This window comes from Bremia lactucae, linkage group LG1 (genome assembly GCF_004359215.1).
Source record: "Bremia lactucae strain SF5 linkage group LG1, whole genome shotgun sequence".
Classification (NCBI taxonomy): Eukaryota; Oomycota; class Peronosporomycetes; order Peronosporales; family Peronosporaceae; genus Bremia; species Bremia lactucae.
In genome coordinates this window covers 14071675-14089104 of record NC_090610.1, presented here as the reverse complement: position 1 = coordinate 14089104, position 17430 = coordinate 14071675, and positions in this window count along the sequence as shown.

Genomic DNA, 17430 nt, shown 5'->3' with positions numbered 1-17430 from the left:
CAGACAGGGGGTTGTAACGGTGTACGGGACAAAGCACTGGGCTTCACCCGTTGACAAACTTCACAAGAAAGTATGTACTTGCGGACGAATTTTTACTGGCGTGGCCAGTGGAAGTCGTGACTTATCGTGAGATAAGTCTTCTCACGTCCGCGATGCCCACTTATCGATGGATCCTGGCACTCATAAATGATGCGTAAGCGCAAATTATTATGGATGGGGATTACGACACGAGGTGTGTCGCCATAAATGGCTCTGAAATACAATAATCCAGTGCGTGTTGAGTATTAATCCGTTGAGGATCGATACAATTTCGATAATTTCTTCAAGGATTGTTGGGATGGATTTCTAAGCAATCTATCAACCGTTTAAGAGCTTTATCTTCCTGATAGGCTCTTCTAACGTCTCAACTAATGTTGACGACAGAACACTAATCGTTGCAACAGTGGGCTTATTTTCACTGTTCTGTGCTCAGCCGGTTCAAATCGGGTCGGCGCTTAAGGGCGTCAGCGACGATATAAAGCTGTCATGGTTTATATTTCTCGAAGAAGTTGTACTCGCGAAGAAAGGCATACTATCTCGCCATTTTTTGCGCGAGGTGCGGACTTCTTACGGCCGTGCATAAAGAAGCATGGTTCGTATAAACAATGAGCGTTATCTCCGTAAAGATAGACCCTAAACTTAGCCAGTGCATATTTCATTGCAAGGAGTTCCTTGTCATGCACTGGGTAATTGCGTTCAGCTGGTTGCAGCTGACGCGATTGGTAACAGACGACGCGTTCCGCGCCGTCTGTGTCGTATTGCATTAACGCACAGCCAATTGCCAAATCGCTGGCGTCGCAGACCACACGAAATGGGTTGTCTTTGTCTGCAATCGCCAGGATTGGCGATTGCATCAAGCTTTGCTTGATACCCTCAATGTAACAGTGACAATCAGCGTTCCATGACCATTTTACATTTTTCTCCAACAAAGAAAAGAGATGTACTGTCATTTCGGCATAATTGCGGGAGTACTTATGTAAGTACGCCGCTAAGCCTAGGGACTCTCGAAGTCCCTTTACATCGACTGGTACAGGCCAGTCGGTGATCGCTTTGATCTTTTCCGGATACGGGGTACACCGTGTTTACCCACGATGCACCCAAGAAGTGGTAATCGCTTGCAGCGAATATACACTTCTTGAGATTTGCATACAACTTGTGCTTATGCATAAGTGTGAGAACCTTTCGGACGTGAGTACGATGTACTTCAACGCCCAACTTCCATTTATGGCTCTGCTATGAACGAAGACATCATCAAAATAACTCGTTGCGATCTTAGAAGATTGTTTACACATCTGTTAAATGTCGCAGGGGCATTACAATGTTCCTGTGGCATAACTAGCCACTCCCATAGCATTCCGCTTGGGGTGCTTACTGCCGGGAACGGGACATCCTGTTCACAATAAGGATATGATAGAATTCATCCATCAGATCCATTGGCGAAAAGATAGTACTCTTCGACATGCCATTAATAGTTACGTCTTTTCGTGGTATCGGCGTTTGAGCCGGTACCGTCGCAGCGTTTTGTTTATTTAACGCATGCAAAATCCACCACCCTCATGTTGTTTTACGCATACAGAAGATCGCATAACTATGCGGGTAGGTCGAGTCCCTCACATGATTCTGGCACTGCCAAACCGAAATTGGCCTTTCAGTGTCGTCTGTGACGCATCAGATTTTGCCATTGGCAGTGCTCTGTTACAAACAGATGTTGTGGGGCATGAACGTGTTATTGCGTTCGAGTCTAGACTGCTTAAAGCTGCGGAAAAGAACTACCCAGTTCATGACAAAGAGTTACTTGTTATGAAGTATGCTCTAGTCAAATTCTGAGTTCATCTGCTCGGCTCTAAGCCGTTTGTGATTTATACAGATCACACTTCATTACGCACGGCGACTAAGTCGCCCCATCTCTCACAGAGAATGGCCCGATGGCTATCCTTTTTGCGGAATACAACTTCGAGGTGAAGTATAAAACCGGCAAGCAAAATGCTTTGGCCGATGCGTTATCACGCAGGCCGGATTATGAGCTTTCTCATTTAACGACTATCTCGTCCTCTATTCCTAAATTAATCCGTTCGGCTTACGCCAAGAATGAACAGTGTGTAGCTCTGCTACGAGCCTTAAAGAACTCGGATTCGGGTATTAAATTACCGGCACGTTTGCTTGCAAGGTTATATCGATTTTCTATCGATAACAACCTGTTGCTTTATTGCACAGACAGCGCGGACAATCCGCCGATATGTTGCTAATATCAGACCTCTTAGTACGGAACAACTAAGAGGCATACGAGACGCTACTTAGTGTCAACACATGAAAGAGAACGACGGCTCATAGCCAGACAAACAAAAAGAACAAACAGATAAAAAGGCAGAACATATGAATGCACATACGAAACGTGCCAACGGGTCAAACCCTCGGCACATGCTGCTGCGCCACTGGCGAGTTTTCCAGTCACCATAGGATGCTGGGAGTCCATTAGTATGGATTTTGTTTTTGGGCTACCGAAAGATTCAGCCGGTAACTCCGGTATAGTGGTCTTTGCTGACCGTTTGAGCAAAATTACTCACTTAGCAGCCGTGCCGGATTCCATTGATGGAGAGGGTACAGCTAAGCTGTTTATCGATCGCGTGTTTCGACAACATGGTTTGCCAGTGGCAATTGTCTCTGATCAGGATCCCCGTTTCACGGGTAAATTCTGGAAGTCATTTTTTCGAGTGCTTGGCACCAGATTGGATATGTCCACTGCGGACCATTCCAGACCGATGGTCAAACTGAACGTGTCAATCGCGTCATTAAAGCCGTTTTACGAGCACACACGTGCTCAGACACTAAAGCGCTGGAGCTCACTGCTCCCAGTAGTGGAATTTGCGTTAAATAACGCTGTTCATGCCTCTACAGGCTAAACCCCGTTTTATATAAACGGTCTTACCCACCCGCGCGTTCCACTAAACGATACCACTGCGTGGCTGATATCAGCCCTGTTACCGTTCGGAAACAAGTAAGCGAGTTTCTCGCGACGCGATTTAGTGTCTTATGACATGTAGGGGATACGATGGCTGATAGCCAAGACAAACAAAAAGAACAAGCAGATGCCAAAGGCAGAAGCTGTATTAATTCTTAAATGGTCGGAGACCGAGTTTTACTGAACGCTAAAAATCTACCTACCAACTTGGTTTCCGCTATCTTCAAGACCAAATTGCACCCGCGCTTTATTGGACCATATACGGTCGTGGCCAAGAAGGGCCTAGCTTATACGTTAAACCTTCCCATCAAGCTGCGTACACACCCGGTGTTTTATGTTGGCTTGCTTAAGCCATATCGGGACCCTTCCCACGTGGACTTGAAGGCGCTTGCGCCGAGACAGGCGGTCGTGCCGCAGATTGCTGCATCCTCACCACGATGTCCAGCTGGCCCTCTAAACGAGGCTGCTGACGGTCCAGCGTCGAAAGACGGTCCCGAACCGCCTCAAAAGAGCTCTCAACCCGAGCAAGGACCTCACAAAGAAGTTGCACCTCGTGCCGTAGAGCATCAAATGCTTCCGCCGAAATTTCGGCCCCCTCCCGCGCTGCTTGATGCGCGGGGGAACCTTCAGTTTCATGTGGAGAAACTTCTAAAGCGACGTCTTCGTGAGGGTCAATATTAGCATCTGGTGAGGGTACCCATCTTCTGAAAACGCTTGGGAGTTCGAGGTACCTCTTCGGCAAGATTGCCCGTACGCCGTTGACGTTTTTGAGCGCCAAGCTCTGGGTCAACTCGCGTCAAACGACGCTTCCCACCACTAAACGTGGGATTAGGTGGATCTAAAGCCTTAGTGCGGCTTCGATCCTTGGTTGTACGGTCAACCGAAGCACTGAAATATTGGCTAGGCTTTTCTTCGTTTTGTGGCATACATGCCGAACGTAACTGGCCTTTGGCCTTAAGCTTAGCAAAGTCGAAGCTTCCGTTCCAAACGAACATCACCTCTATCCGCAGACTCTCTGATATTCCGGATATTACGGAGTTTGCGGGCCCGGTGAACCATTTCTCAAATGAGACGTCGTTTTCTGTTCTTGTTTCGTTTGGAAACAAAACGATCGGAATTTTCCTCATGGAGGTCACCGAAGCCCCACGGGCTTGATCAGGTAAACGCGTCAGATACTGGCTTCTCGTCATTACCTTCGGCGTAAGGTATTGCTCATGAACAGCGTCGCGAGCAGCGATCTCCTCCGGCGTCCTCGCCGGGTCACCAGAGATCCAGATGGCCAAGCTATGACCCGCTATCTCTTTGAGACGCTCGTCCGCACTAAGTGGAGTGAATCTATATTCACTATGAGCCTTAGCTTTCGCTATTTCGGCAGCTCGACGACGAGCTCTTTCCTCTATGAGGATTATCTGCTCTTGCTCTTCATCGAGCGGATTCGTAATTATGTTGACTCAGGGTCCCGTGTCCTGCTCAATGCAGTTAAGACATCAGTAGCACCACGTTCGGGGAACAGATTCGGGGCTCGCCGACGTTCATCTGGAGGAGAAGGCGTGAGCGAACGCCGCTCTTTTTCCTACTCCTCTGATTGAGAGTGAATTTCAAAGTCCACCATTTCCTCATCGTCGAGGAAGGTGCTCAGAGTCTGCGACTCACGCTTGATTGTCATTAGACAAAGGAATGGAAAAAACAACCAAACGGTTAGCTGTTTAGGTTCCAAACTCAAAGAGGAAATGAAGCGAACGTTATCACTCGGTGTCAATAGTCTGACGGGGGAGGGTGTAATGGGGCACACATCGATTGGAGAACCGTTGTTGTGGTATATTTTTTACTTTATGGGTAAAATACCCTTTTATCTAATTTTAAAATAGTCAGTTACTTAAATCCCATTTTTTATTGATAATAAATGTGGTCGCCGCCAGATATAAATCCGGCGGCCAAAATCGATTTTAATTAGCTAGAATTGGGTTTTTAGATTTAAATAATTAAATAAAGTTCAATTCTTCTTTTGATCTTAAAGCGTTAAGTGCCTTCCTAAGGATTGCGCATTAATCTGTAAGAGATAGAAGCCTTTCTAAGGTATATCCTCTTGGGCACAAGTTCCCACTTGGTTCTATGAACCCCTGAATTCCCTAGAACTAGGATTCCTTAAGTTTTAATAGCTTGCAGGACTGCCTGAGTTGTTAAACCTTAGTTCAATAGAACTAAGTGACTCTCTGAGTCTGAAAGTCTTTCCTCTGACTTGAGGAGCGAGGTAGCTCCGCTACAGATGCAATTAAGCGTGGCGTTTAGCATTAGATGGATCTAGGCCAAACAATCTCGTCAAACGGTGAGCTGTTGAGAGCCTGTTCGTTTTCAAGGAATTAATTCCCGACCGAGTCTGGTCGGTAAACACCTTCTCTGACGAGTAAGTAGATATGCCTTACCTAGCCAATACGGATATCATACAAGAATTATTTCGGCTCTTGCGTAGGCAATTAAGTTATATATACAGATAGTTGCGGAGGCGCTTTCAGATCAAGTGTATAATCGCTAATACTTCAACCGTTATTTACCAAGACGTCCAACGTCTCGGTTTCTACCTGGGAACTTATTTCCACAGGCTCCTAAGGATTCTTTTCATGAGGTGCTTGATAAATATGTTCTCACAAGTACTATTACAAACCTAAACGCTCAGGTATTTAACAAATATCCTCGCCAACTTCCTAAAGTTATGATTGCTTATCACAGCGATATCCTCTACGATTTACTCTTCAGTCGATGTAGGACTTTCGCAACGTCTTTTTTAGACCGAAGTTTTTTTTGGATACTGCTACCTAGGCAAACATTCTTGTCCTGGCTTACTCGACTTATTTGAGTGTTGGACCTTAGGCGCTGCCCGTGATTTGCACAGTCCTCCAAACCCTAATTCCTAAGTGATGGGTGGTTGCACAGAGGTCTTTTGCAGTCGTGCTAACGACCAAATCACAAGTATGGCCATCGCAATCACTCGTAGTATGTTCACACGCTTGAGGACGCTGAAAAGACTTCTATATGGTCATATGATTATTAAGAGACAGGCATTGTAACGGATCGATGCTGTAATGAGCCATTCGCAGTTTCACAGTAAAAAAATGTTTATACTTAGACATGCATGGCTTAATCTTTGACACAAACGTATGACTACTGGCAGGATCAACCAGGTTTATATCTTGAATACGTAAGATGGTCTCATATTTTCTGAGCCATGGTAGACCAAAGAAGGCATCAAATTTGTCATCATAATTCAGTACAATGAAACCATCATCGTACTAATTACCCTTTAACGTGTATTAGATACCAGCTACACGTTTATTTACTGTTGAAGATGCGCCTGTTGCTAGGCGCACTGTCATCTTCGTTAGAATATATTGCGGTCAAGGAACTTGAGCCTCCAATCCTCTAGCGATTGGTGTCGAGTGGAATTGTTCGACGCCTCACAACGATTAAGAGCGAAGTGATTAATAAATTTTGCTTCGATTTGCATGGCGATGAGGTAATCTGGCCACCAGTTACACACAATGTCTATGTGTAGGAGCAACTTTCGTCAAGACGCCTGCGAATTCTCTTGACGTTGCTAGATCAGCAGGGTACTGACTGGACATCGATCACTGGTTGAAGTGATCGATGTACTGGTTGAAGTGATCGATGTCCAGCAAAAAAAGCGGAGGCCGCGGGTCTGTCGCTGTTTCGAAATTACAACAGCGAGGCGGACTTTTTGCACTTGACATGAGGCAGATTTTGTGCCCTGCCTTCTGGCAGCGATTGCATCTTTGCAATCCCTTGTAATTTCAAGAGCTAAATTTCTCGCTTACAACAGACAGAAGGCCATTGGTTTGGGACCTCCGATTCTTATCATCTCGGTGAATGATATGAAGTCAAGTGAACAAAGCCCTGTTACAAAGTGTCCCCCTAATGAGATTTCTTGATTGAGCTTCTCTTGTTCAAGCTGGAACAGGTAGGTCTCCACGGAACCATCCGCAAGACCCTTGGGTGTACACAATAATCTGTGTATAAGCACACACGAGATACAACTTACTAAGTATCGTGTGCGCGGTACGCTCGCATGAACGCCACGCTTACCCTGTTTCGAATCCAGGATCACTGCTCGATCCCTGAATTTGGCACGTGGCGGCTCAAACGTTAGTCTGGGCCGGATCTTATAATCTTTTTACGACTCAAACACATACATATGCTCGTAAAGCTTGAGCGTAAGGCCCAAGTTTTGGTACGTCCGGCTAAGTTGGACATACCGAGCTTTACTTTCGTTGCATCATCCTCGATGCGACGAACTTCGTAGTCATCGTCAAGTTTGACGAAACATCGCAACAAGGAATCATCTTCGACAGTTGTAAACTTGGATAATTCTATTTTGAAGACTTCCGGTTGACGCGCATGCATCCGCCCAGAAGCAGCATTTGACTACTGCTGTCTCAATCGTTACAACTGTCGGGCACCTTGTTTTATATAGAGCTCTGCTGTTGCGAGCCTTGCTGATGAAGCAAGGTTACCTTTTTCCAGGCCGCATCGAGTTGATATTCGATGAACTCGCCGAAAGCCGCATGCCGTTCGCTTTTTGCACATCAATCAATATTGCACTGACGGCTGGTCCGCCTTCGTTCGAAGTTATCCAGCCGACCGCTTTCAAGTCGAGGTCACTAAAATGGGATCACCTCTCTTGCGTGGCGTTGAAGATGCTTTCTTCTTTGTCGAAAATGTAAATGTTGGATGGATCTAACCTGGTCGTTGAACGGATTGCGAAGTGCTACCAGGTGTAACGTCGCGTCTCTCGTTTGGACTGCCTCAGTACTAGCTTGACTACACTGATATATATGTAGGCAACGTATTTACGCATGCGGCAGAAAATATACGTAGGTGCTAGCGGGGCTTAGCAATAAGAGTAATACATGAGGTTGTGAGCGTAGCTCAGTAACAGACATGCATATGCAACTTTGTATTGTAACTCGATGCTCACTGCCCAAATCAAGCGTCTAGCATCGGTTGGCCGGGTGATATATTGGTCTATTTGAAACAATTAAAAAAGCTGTCACATTCACAGCTACAAATATTACTATGTGTGGTACAGACGGGCATGTTATTTAATGATACAGAAAGCTGAAATTTATTGCTTTCAAAAATAAATATGTTTCGTAATATAATACTTTCAAGACGATTTTATGTCTAGACTTAGTTGCGTACATAATTTGATTAAAAAAAGTTGTTACAACTTAGCTGCTCTAATCAGAGCCCAGATAATCACCTTAGGGTTGGTCGGACAGTAATACCATTGACCGTTTTGTAGTTTGCTGGACCCATAAAAACATTGGAAGGATATCCGTTTCAAAATTCGATGCAGTTAAAGCGAAGCGAATCGATACTAGTCAGCGTCAGCGACTATCGAAAGGGTTTCGACTTTGAGATTTTTAAAAATGATTATTTTCTAAATTTTTCATAAAAGCACGTCGCCTTGTTTTCAGGACCGACTAGTTGCTGCCAAGATTTTGCTAGCCATTAAACTTACTTTGTGCGTATCAATTTGGATTTGAAACCGGAAGTTGGTTTGAGTGTTCTCACCGCAGCGCGAATTGTAAGCTGGCAGTAACGGAAAAGAAGTTCTTTCTCGTTACAGCTGTTTGCCATACTCCAGACACTTATGACGCAACTGCTAAACGTTTATGTGCCTCATAAAAGCATTTAATAATTGGCATACTTCTTTTGCAAGAGTGTCTATGTCAATTGTAACGGGGCACCTTTCGCTAGTACTAAATAGAGTACTAGTGAACTGACACTGATAATTGTGAAGGTGAGGTGCCTCAACTACTTCACGTACACGGACGTGCAGAGGAAGGTTACAAGTACCTAATTAAGTATTCGCCACTAGAGGTCGATCGTCTGGGTTAACAATCGAGAAAAGTAAAACTGTACTAATACATTATGTTCTTTCGTAACGATCTTCTATATAATGGCTTTGATATATTAATAACTAACTATGTAAAGCGCCTCCTCGCGCACCGCCTTATTGTGTCTTATAATGATTGGCAGGGTTGATTTAAACTTGAATCAACCAATCAATAGAGCTAATGTCTTGTTGCGTCAACATAACTAAACTGGTAATTTGTGGAACTAATAAGTCAAAATTTATAAAAGTTAATAATTCCTTACTTCTTTATTTACTTCCTCTTATATACATAATATATTGTTCCTCTTAGAGGAAATAATTTTTATGTAACGAGACACCTCGTTACGTCACTCTTCTTCACCAATAGTCATGATGTAGGGTGACAGAGGGGCGACGCCTTCGCGTCGACGCGAAAGCTCAAAGATTTACATCTGTAGGTTTAAGGCAGTCGAAAGTGACTTCCTTTAAAGATGATTCGTCGAGCTAGACGATGCCATTAAAGCTCGCGCATCAATCACGATGCGACGAAATTGAATATTGGTATGTCCAACTTGGCCGGATGAGCCAAATCTTGGGCCTTAGGCTGACACTTCACGATCCATTTGTGGTTGGGATGATTGAAGGCTTTAAGACCCGGCTCTGGCAAACCTTCAAGTCGCCGCGTGCCAATATAGGGCTGGATTAGAGCTCCCAGTTGAAACAGGGCAAGCGTGACCCTCACGCTTATACCCAACCCATACGATACTCGTAAGCTTATCTTGCTTCCGAATTGATGAGCAGCCACAAATTACTGTGTACAACTTGGGCTTTGCAGATGGTATCACTAAGACCCGTCTGTTCCTGCTCGAATCAGAACGCTTGATCAAGCGATCTCTGTCGCGGAAGAGGAGGATATAAGCCTGAAACAGGCTTTCGTCTGCTCAAGTGCTTATCGACAACCGAGACAAAAAGAAAACAGAGGTTCAGAACCAATGGACCTCTCGCATGTGGAGAGCGATAAAACCGTTGCGAGTTCGCAACATCATCGGATCCGAGTCTTCCGCTGTTCCTAACGGGGGGGGGGGTCGATTGTTCCACTGTATTTCTAGGCACTGGGCGTGTAGCACAACTCACATAGGCGAAGTGGCCCATCTTTTAACAGGGATTGTATTTTTGCAAACGTTTGCGACTTGAAGAGCGAGCGAGGCGGACAGTAAAGAAATCGTTGGGGTCAGACGGTACGGATCGCCGTACTGATTCAGCAATGTCAAAAGAATCTGCAGGTTATTTGACGAAAGTTTCTTCTCACACTCTAACATTGTGTGTAAATGACCCAGGTGATAAGGTAAACCTCATCACCTTAAAAATATTAGTGGCAAATAAATTGCTACTAAAGTCACTAGTCGATTGTGGGGCGTCGAACAATACCATTCGATGCCAATCGCTAGAAGATCGCAGACTCAAAAATTTTCAGATTTATTGAGCGCGATATCCTTTTAACGACGATGACAGTCCGACTAGCATCAGGCGCATCAGTAACAGTAAAGAAAACTGTAGTTGGAATCCAATACACGTTAAAGGGTAAGCAATACGATTATAATTTCATACACTAGGTTCGAAATACAGAGTGGCCATTGCCTCGTGTGAACAAGGATTAGCGATCGGCAAAAAATTTGCCGATCGTAGCAGCGGGCCATGTGGGGGAGTCAACCCCTCCCACATAGCTCTCCGACCTTCTGTCTGCGTATACCAAAAGGGGTGTGGCGGATTGTGCATGCGTTCAATTAATTGAACGCTGCAAAGGTACCGGCCCAAACGCCGATACCTCACAAAGACGTAATCATTGATAACATGCGAAATAATACCATCTTTTTGACAATGGATATGATGAATGGATCTTATCATATCCTTATGCATGATTAGGATATCCCGTTCACAGCAGTAAGCACCCAACTAGTTATCCCACAGGGGCTTAGTAGTGCCCCTGCGACATCTGCTAAGATCGGTTCGGGATTTGGCACCAAATTACTTTTGAGGGCTTCGTTCATAGAAGAGCCATGATAAGAAAATCGGACGTTGAAGTCCATCGTACCCACGTCCAAAAGGCTCTTACACTTATGCGTAAGCATAAGTTGTATGCAAATCTCAAGAAGTGAATATTCGCTGCAAGCGAAATACCACTTTTTGGGTGCATCGTGGATAAACACATCACCGACTGGCCTGTGTCAGTCGATGTAAAAGGACTTCGAGAGTCCCTAGGCTTAGCGGCGTACTTACATAAGTACTCCCGCAATTATGCCGAAATGACAGTACATCTCTTTTCTTTGTTGGAGAAAAATGTAAAATGGTCATGGAACGCTGATTGTCACTGTTACATTGAGGGTATCAAGCAAAGCTTGATGCAATCGCCAATCCTGGCGATTGCAGACAAAGACAACCCATTTCATGTGGTCTGCGACGCCAGCAATTTGGCAATCGGCTGTGCGTTAATGCAATACGACACAGACGGCGCAGAGCGCTTCGTCTGCTATCAGTCTCGTCAGCTTCAATCAGCTGAACGCAATTACCAAGTGCATGACAAAGAACTCCTTGCCATGAAATATGCACTGGCTATGTCTACGGTCTATCTCTTGTTAGATAGATCGTTAATTGCTTATACGGACCATGCGTCCTTACGAACGGCATTAAGCAATCCACACCTTTCGCAATTAATGGCGAGATGGTTGTCTTTCTTCACGGAGGACAACTTCTTCGTGGAATATAAACCAGGACAACTTAATGTCGTTGCTGATCCCATTTTGCACCGGTCCGATACTAAGCCGGCCCGCGAATACTGATGGTACATCCAACGTCAAAGGTAGGATGCGTACACATCCTACGCTGCAACTCGATCGTGAACGCACTGCTTTGGTGATGGAGTAAACGGAATGGACCGATATACCTAAGCAGTAATAACTGCCGACTTACGTCACTATATATTTAGGTAAGTTTTCCGGAGACAGTAGGACTAGATCATTATGTTAACAAAAAGAACGTTTACTTTCCCATTCTTGTCAGTTCCGTTTCTGTCGGCCCAACTTAGCGATGAAATCCCGCACGAAACAAACCACTGGTTCTCGAGTCAGCAGGAATTCTTCTGATGACACGGGTTTGTTTTTTTTGTTCAGGAGTGCAGTGCGGAGATATCATTATCTTCTTTAGTAGACTTATATTATTATGTTCGATGCTGAATATATCAGCATCGTAACCAAAATCAGCAATTGCCTTATCGTAACAACTGAGTTTATCCTCTTCAACGTTGATCGAATCAGCATTGGTATCCTTCGCATTGGCTGTTGAGTCAATGCGTGATAAGCAAAAGCCAAATCGTCTTTGGTTGAGCGAGTCCCTCCCCCCTTTAATAAGAGTCACTCTCAAACAACGTGGGTATACGTGGATGGCGTAAGCATTCACGAAAAACGGGGTATGTTTTGTTGATGCATGCATGCATCGAATTGTTGATGGCAAATTCTGCTACCGGTAAGAACTCGCTTTAACTCTAAAACGCGTGGACGTATCCGCGAAGTATCTCTTCGAGGATACGATTTGCACGTTTTGTCTGGCCATTTGTGTCCGATGTTCAAAAGTTGACACATCCACCAAGTGATTTGAAAACAAATTGCCAAACTCCGCCGTGAATCTGGGGTCTTGATCTGAAACCAGTTCACATGGTATCCTATGGAGTCGAAATATCGTATCAACAAAGACACGAGCTCAGCCTTTGGCTTTGATCTACTCCGGGAATGCAGCAAGATGGTCCGTCCTGCTGAAACGATTAACAAACACAAGAGTACCAAACGTTTTTTGATCGTCTTCAGGAAATCCGAAGACGAAGTCCATATATACGTATTGCCATTACTCTGCCGGAACAGGCAGAGGTTGTAATGGAGCACGAGATGAAGCACTAGGCTTCACCCATTAACAAATTTCACAAGCACGTGGGCACTTGCTGAAGAGCTCATACTGGCGTGGCCAGTAATAGTGGCGGCTTAGTTCTTCTCACGTCCACAATGGCCACTTATTGGTGCATCGTGACACTCATACATGATGCGTAAACGCATATCATTATGGGTGACTACGAGGGTCGCCAGCAATGGCTGTGTAGTACGGTTTCCTTTGCGTGTTGTGTATCGATCTGTTGAGGATGCATACAATTTCGATAATTATCTTAAGGATTGTTGGGATGGTTTTCTGAGGTGATCATCAAATCTTTAAGAGCCTTATCTTCTAGATAGGCTTCTCTAACATCGTGAAGTAACATTAACGACAAAAAATTATTGTTGCAAAAGAAGGTTTATGCTTACTGTTGATTGTTGCAATAGTGGGCTTATGCTGAACAATGATTTGCGCAGCTGGCTCAAAATCGGGTTGGCGCCAAAGGGGGTCAGCAACGTCATTAAGTCGTCCTGGTTCATATTCCATTGGGAAATTGTACTCCGTGAAGAAAGACAACCATCTCGCCATTAATTGCGACATGTGTGGATTGCTTAACGCCGTTCGTAAGGATGCATGGTCCGTATAAGCAATTAACGATCTATCTTACAAGAGATAGACCGTAGACATAGCCAGTGCATATTTCATGGCAAGGAGTTCTTTGTCATGCACTTGGTAATTGCGTTCAGCTGATTGAAGCTGACGAGACTGATAGCAGACGAAGCGCTCTGCGCCGTCTGTGTCGTATTGCATTAACGCACAGCCGATTGCCAAATCGCTGGCGTCGCAGACCACATGAAATGGGTTGTCTTTGTCTGCAATCGCCAGGATTGGCGATTGCATCAAGCTTTGCTTGATACCCTCAATGTAACAGTGACAATCAGCGTTCCATGACCATTTTACATTTTTCTCCAACAAAGAAAAGAGATGTACTGTCATTTCGGCATAATTGCGGGAGTACTTATGTAAGTACGCCGCTAAGCCTAGGGACTCTCGAAGTCCTTTTACATCGACTGACACAGGCCAGTCGGTGATGTGTTTATCCACGATGCACCCAAGAAGTGGTATTTCGCTTGCAGCGAATATTCACTTCTTGAGATTTGCATACAACTTATGCTTACGCATAAGTGTAAGAGCCTTTTGGACGTGGGTACGATGGACTTCAACGTCCGATTTTCTTATCATGGCTCTTCTATGAACGAAGCCCTCAAAAGTAATTTGGTGCCAAATCCCGAACCGATCTTAGCAGATGTCGCAGGGGCACTACTAAGCCCCTGTGGGAAAACTAGTTGGGTGCTTACTGCTGTGAACGGGATATCCTAATCATGCATAAGGATATGATAAGAATCATTCATCATATCCATTGTCAAAAAGATGGTATTATTTCACATATTATCAATGATTACGTCTTTGCGAGGTATCGGCGTTTGGGCCGGTACCTTTGCAGCGTTCAATTAATTGAACGCATGCACAATCCGCCACACCCCCTGTTGGTTTACGCAGAAAGAAGGTCGGAGAGCTATGTGGGAGGGGTTGACTTCCCCACATGGCCCGCTGCTGCGATCGGCAAAGAATTTGACGATCGCTAATCCTTGTTCACACGAGGCAATGGCCACTCTGTATTTCGAACCTAGTGTATGAAATTATAATCGTATTGCTTACCCTTTAACGTGTATTGGATTCCAACTACAGTTTTCTTTACTGTTACTGATGCGCCTGATGCTAGTCGGACTGTCATCGTCGTTAAAAGGATATCGCGCTCAATAAATCTAAACTTTTTTGAGTCTGCGATCTTATAGCGATTGGCATCGAATGATATTGTTTGACGCCCCACAATCGACTAGTGACTTTAGTAGCAATGTATTGCCACTAATATTTTTAAGGTGATGAGGTTTACCTTATCACCTGGGTCATTTACACACAATTTTTTTGTGTGAGGAGAAACTTTCGTCAAATAACTGCAAATTCTTTTGACATTGCTAAATTAGTAGGGCGCTTCGCACCTACTGACCGTGACGATTTTTTTTACGATTCGTCTCGCCGTTGTGATTTCGCAACAGCTCGGATCCGCGTCGTCCGCTGCTCCTAGTGGAAGGTCGAACTTTTTCTCAGTGTTTTAAGGCACTGAGCGTGGGGCACTACGCGCATAGGCGTAGTGGCTCAGCTCTTGATAACGCTTGCATTTTTGCAAAAATTTGTGCCTTAAAGAGCGAGGTTTCTCGCTCTCCACATATAAGAGCTGCATTGGTTCGGGACATCCGTTTCCTTGTCTTCTATGTGGACAATAGGGTTTTGTTTGGACGAAATACTGTCTCAGGCTGAAGTTCTCCTGTTCCGCTATAGAGCTCGCTTGGTCAAGCGACTCTAGTTCAAGCCGGAGCGGGTGAGTCTTAACAGAACTGTCTGCAAGACCTTTAACAAACACAATTACCTGAGTTTGTGCATCACTTGGATGACCCACAATACAACTGACCAGGTATCGTGTATGCTGGTATAAGCGTGAAGGTCACGCTTGCCCTGTTTTGAATCTAGGAGCTCTGCTCGAGCCCTGAATTAGGCACGTGGCGGCTTAAATGTTTGCCTGAGCCAGTGCTTACAGACCTCATAGGACCCAAAAACCAATGGGTAGTGAAGCTTGAGCCCTAAGGGCCAAGAGTTAGACATCCAGTCAAGTTAGGCATGCAAAATTTTCTTTCTTCGCATTTCATCGATGCGGCGAGCTTCTATGGCATCGTCAAGTTCGACGAAGCATATTGAAAAGGAGTCGCCTGCGACTGCCTTAAACTTAGAGATTTCTATCTTTGATCTTTCGGGTCGACACAGAAGCGTCGGCCCGCTAGCAGCATGTACTGCTGCTGTCTCAACAGTTCCAACTGTTGAGAATCCTATTCTTTCAACACCTCTACGTGTTGAGAGACTTGCTGGTGAATCAAGGCTACTTTGCTTGGGCCCCTTCGAGTTCATGCTGTATGAACTCGGCTATATTCGCATGTTGTTCGTCTGTGTTCAGAGTGGCCAGCATGGCACAAACGGCTTGCCCTAAACCCTACGCCCGAACTTATATGCTCGATCGATCTCCATTCAAGGTCACTTAAATGAATGAACGATTCACGCGTTACGTGATAGCATTCTTGAGGGGCTTAAAAGCTCTTTCCTTCCAACATTCCTATGTTGGTGGAGCACGCGTAGGATGTTGAACAGACTATAAAGTGCTCTTAGGTATAACGGGGCACTCTTTGCTAGTACTGATAAAAGTACTGGTCAACCTACACTGATTTCAGTGAAGGTGGTGTGCCTCGACTACTTCCCGTACACGACGTGTAGAGGAAGGTTACAAGTACATAATAAGTCTTGGATACTAGAGTCGATACTAGGGCTTTAGTTTGAAGAAAAAGTAAAATTGTATTAATACATTAAATTTTACCGTAACGATCGACTATCTACTTTCTTGAAAATAGTAATAGCTGACTATGTATAGCGATTCCTTGCGCATCGCTCAATCTTGTCTCATGACGATTAGCGGTGTTGGTTTAAACTTGAATCAACCAATCAACAGAATTAATGTATCTTTGTGCCAATTTTACCAAATTTGGAAATATTGAAAGTGTTAAGTCAAAATTAATAACGATAATAATTTCTTACTTCTTTATTTATTTCCTCTCATAAAAAATATTTATTATTATCCTCTAATAGGAAATGTAATTTATGTAACGGGGAACCCCATTACTTTTTTAAAATTAAACGGGATCAATGGCCACATAAAAATACCTATATAACTTGAAAACACCTTTTCAGAGCTTCGAAAACATTCCCATCAAATTTCAAGTTTAAATTTGCTGTTACTGTATCGTGGTGTCCCTTTATATGAATATTATTACCTCTTCGGAGAAAATTAATGTTATTTCCTATAAAAATAAAATAAAAATTATAAAAATTTTATCTTCCATTAATTTTGACTTAACATTTCACATATTTTCAAAATTTGATAAGATTCAGGCAACAAGAAATTAGTTCTGTTACTTGGTTAATTTAATTTTGAATCAACCCCCGCCAATCGTTACATGACACGATTAGGCGGTGCGCATGGAGGCGCTATACATAGTTAGCTATTAATATAATAAATTCAGTACATAGAACATCGTTTCGTAGGAAGTTATTATATATTAAGAGAGTTTTATTTCTCTCTAAATTTAAGCCTAAATGACGACTCTAGTAGCTAAGACTTCTTAGGTACTTGTAACCTACCTGCCTCTGCATCTCAGTGAACGTGAAGTAGTCCAGGCACCTCACCTTCAGTGTTATATGTAGTACTGTTATCAGTCCTAGCGAAAGGTGCTCCGTTGCTCCTGTGGCACCTCGTAGTCGGGAAAACGGCCTACGTGAGCTCCATCACACATGGACATGTTGGATAAACAATAAGGGGGCTTTCAAGCCTAACCGGAAGGCTTCAATGCAACGCGTGAAAGGTTCACTCATTAATGTGACCTTGTAGGGAGAGCGATCGAACGAATGAGTTCGGCTGTAGGATATACAGATGTTGTTAGAGACAAGCAACATGGGGCTATAG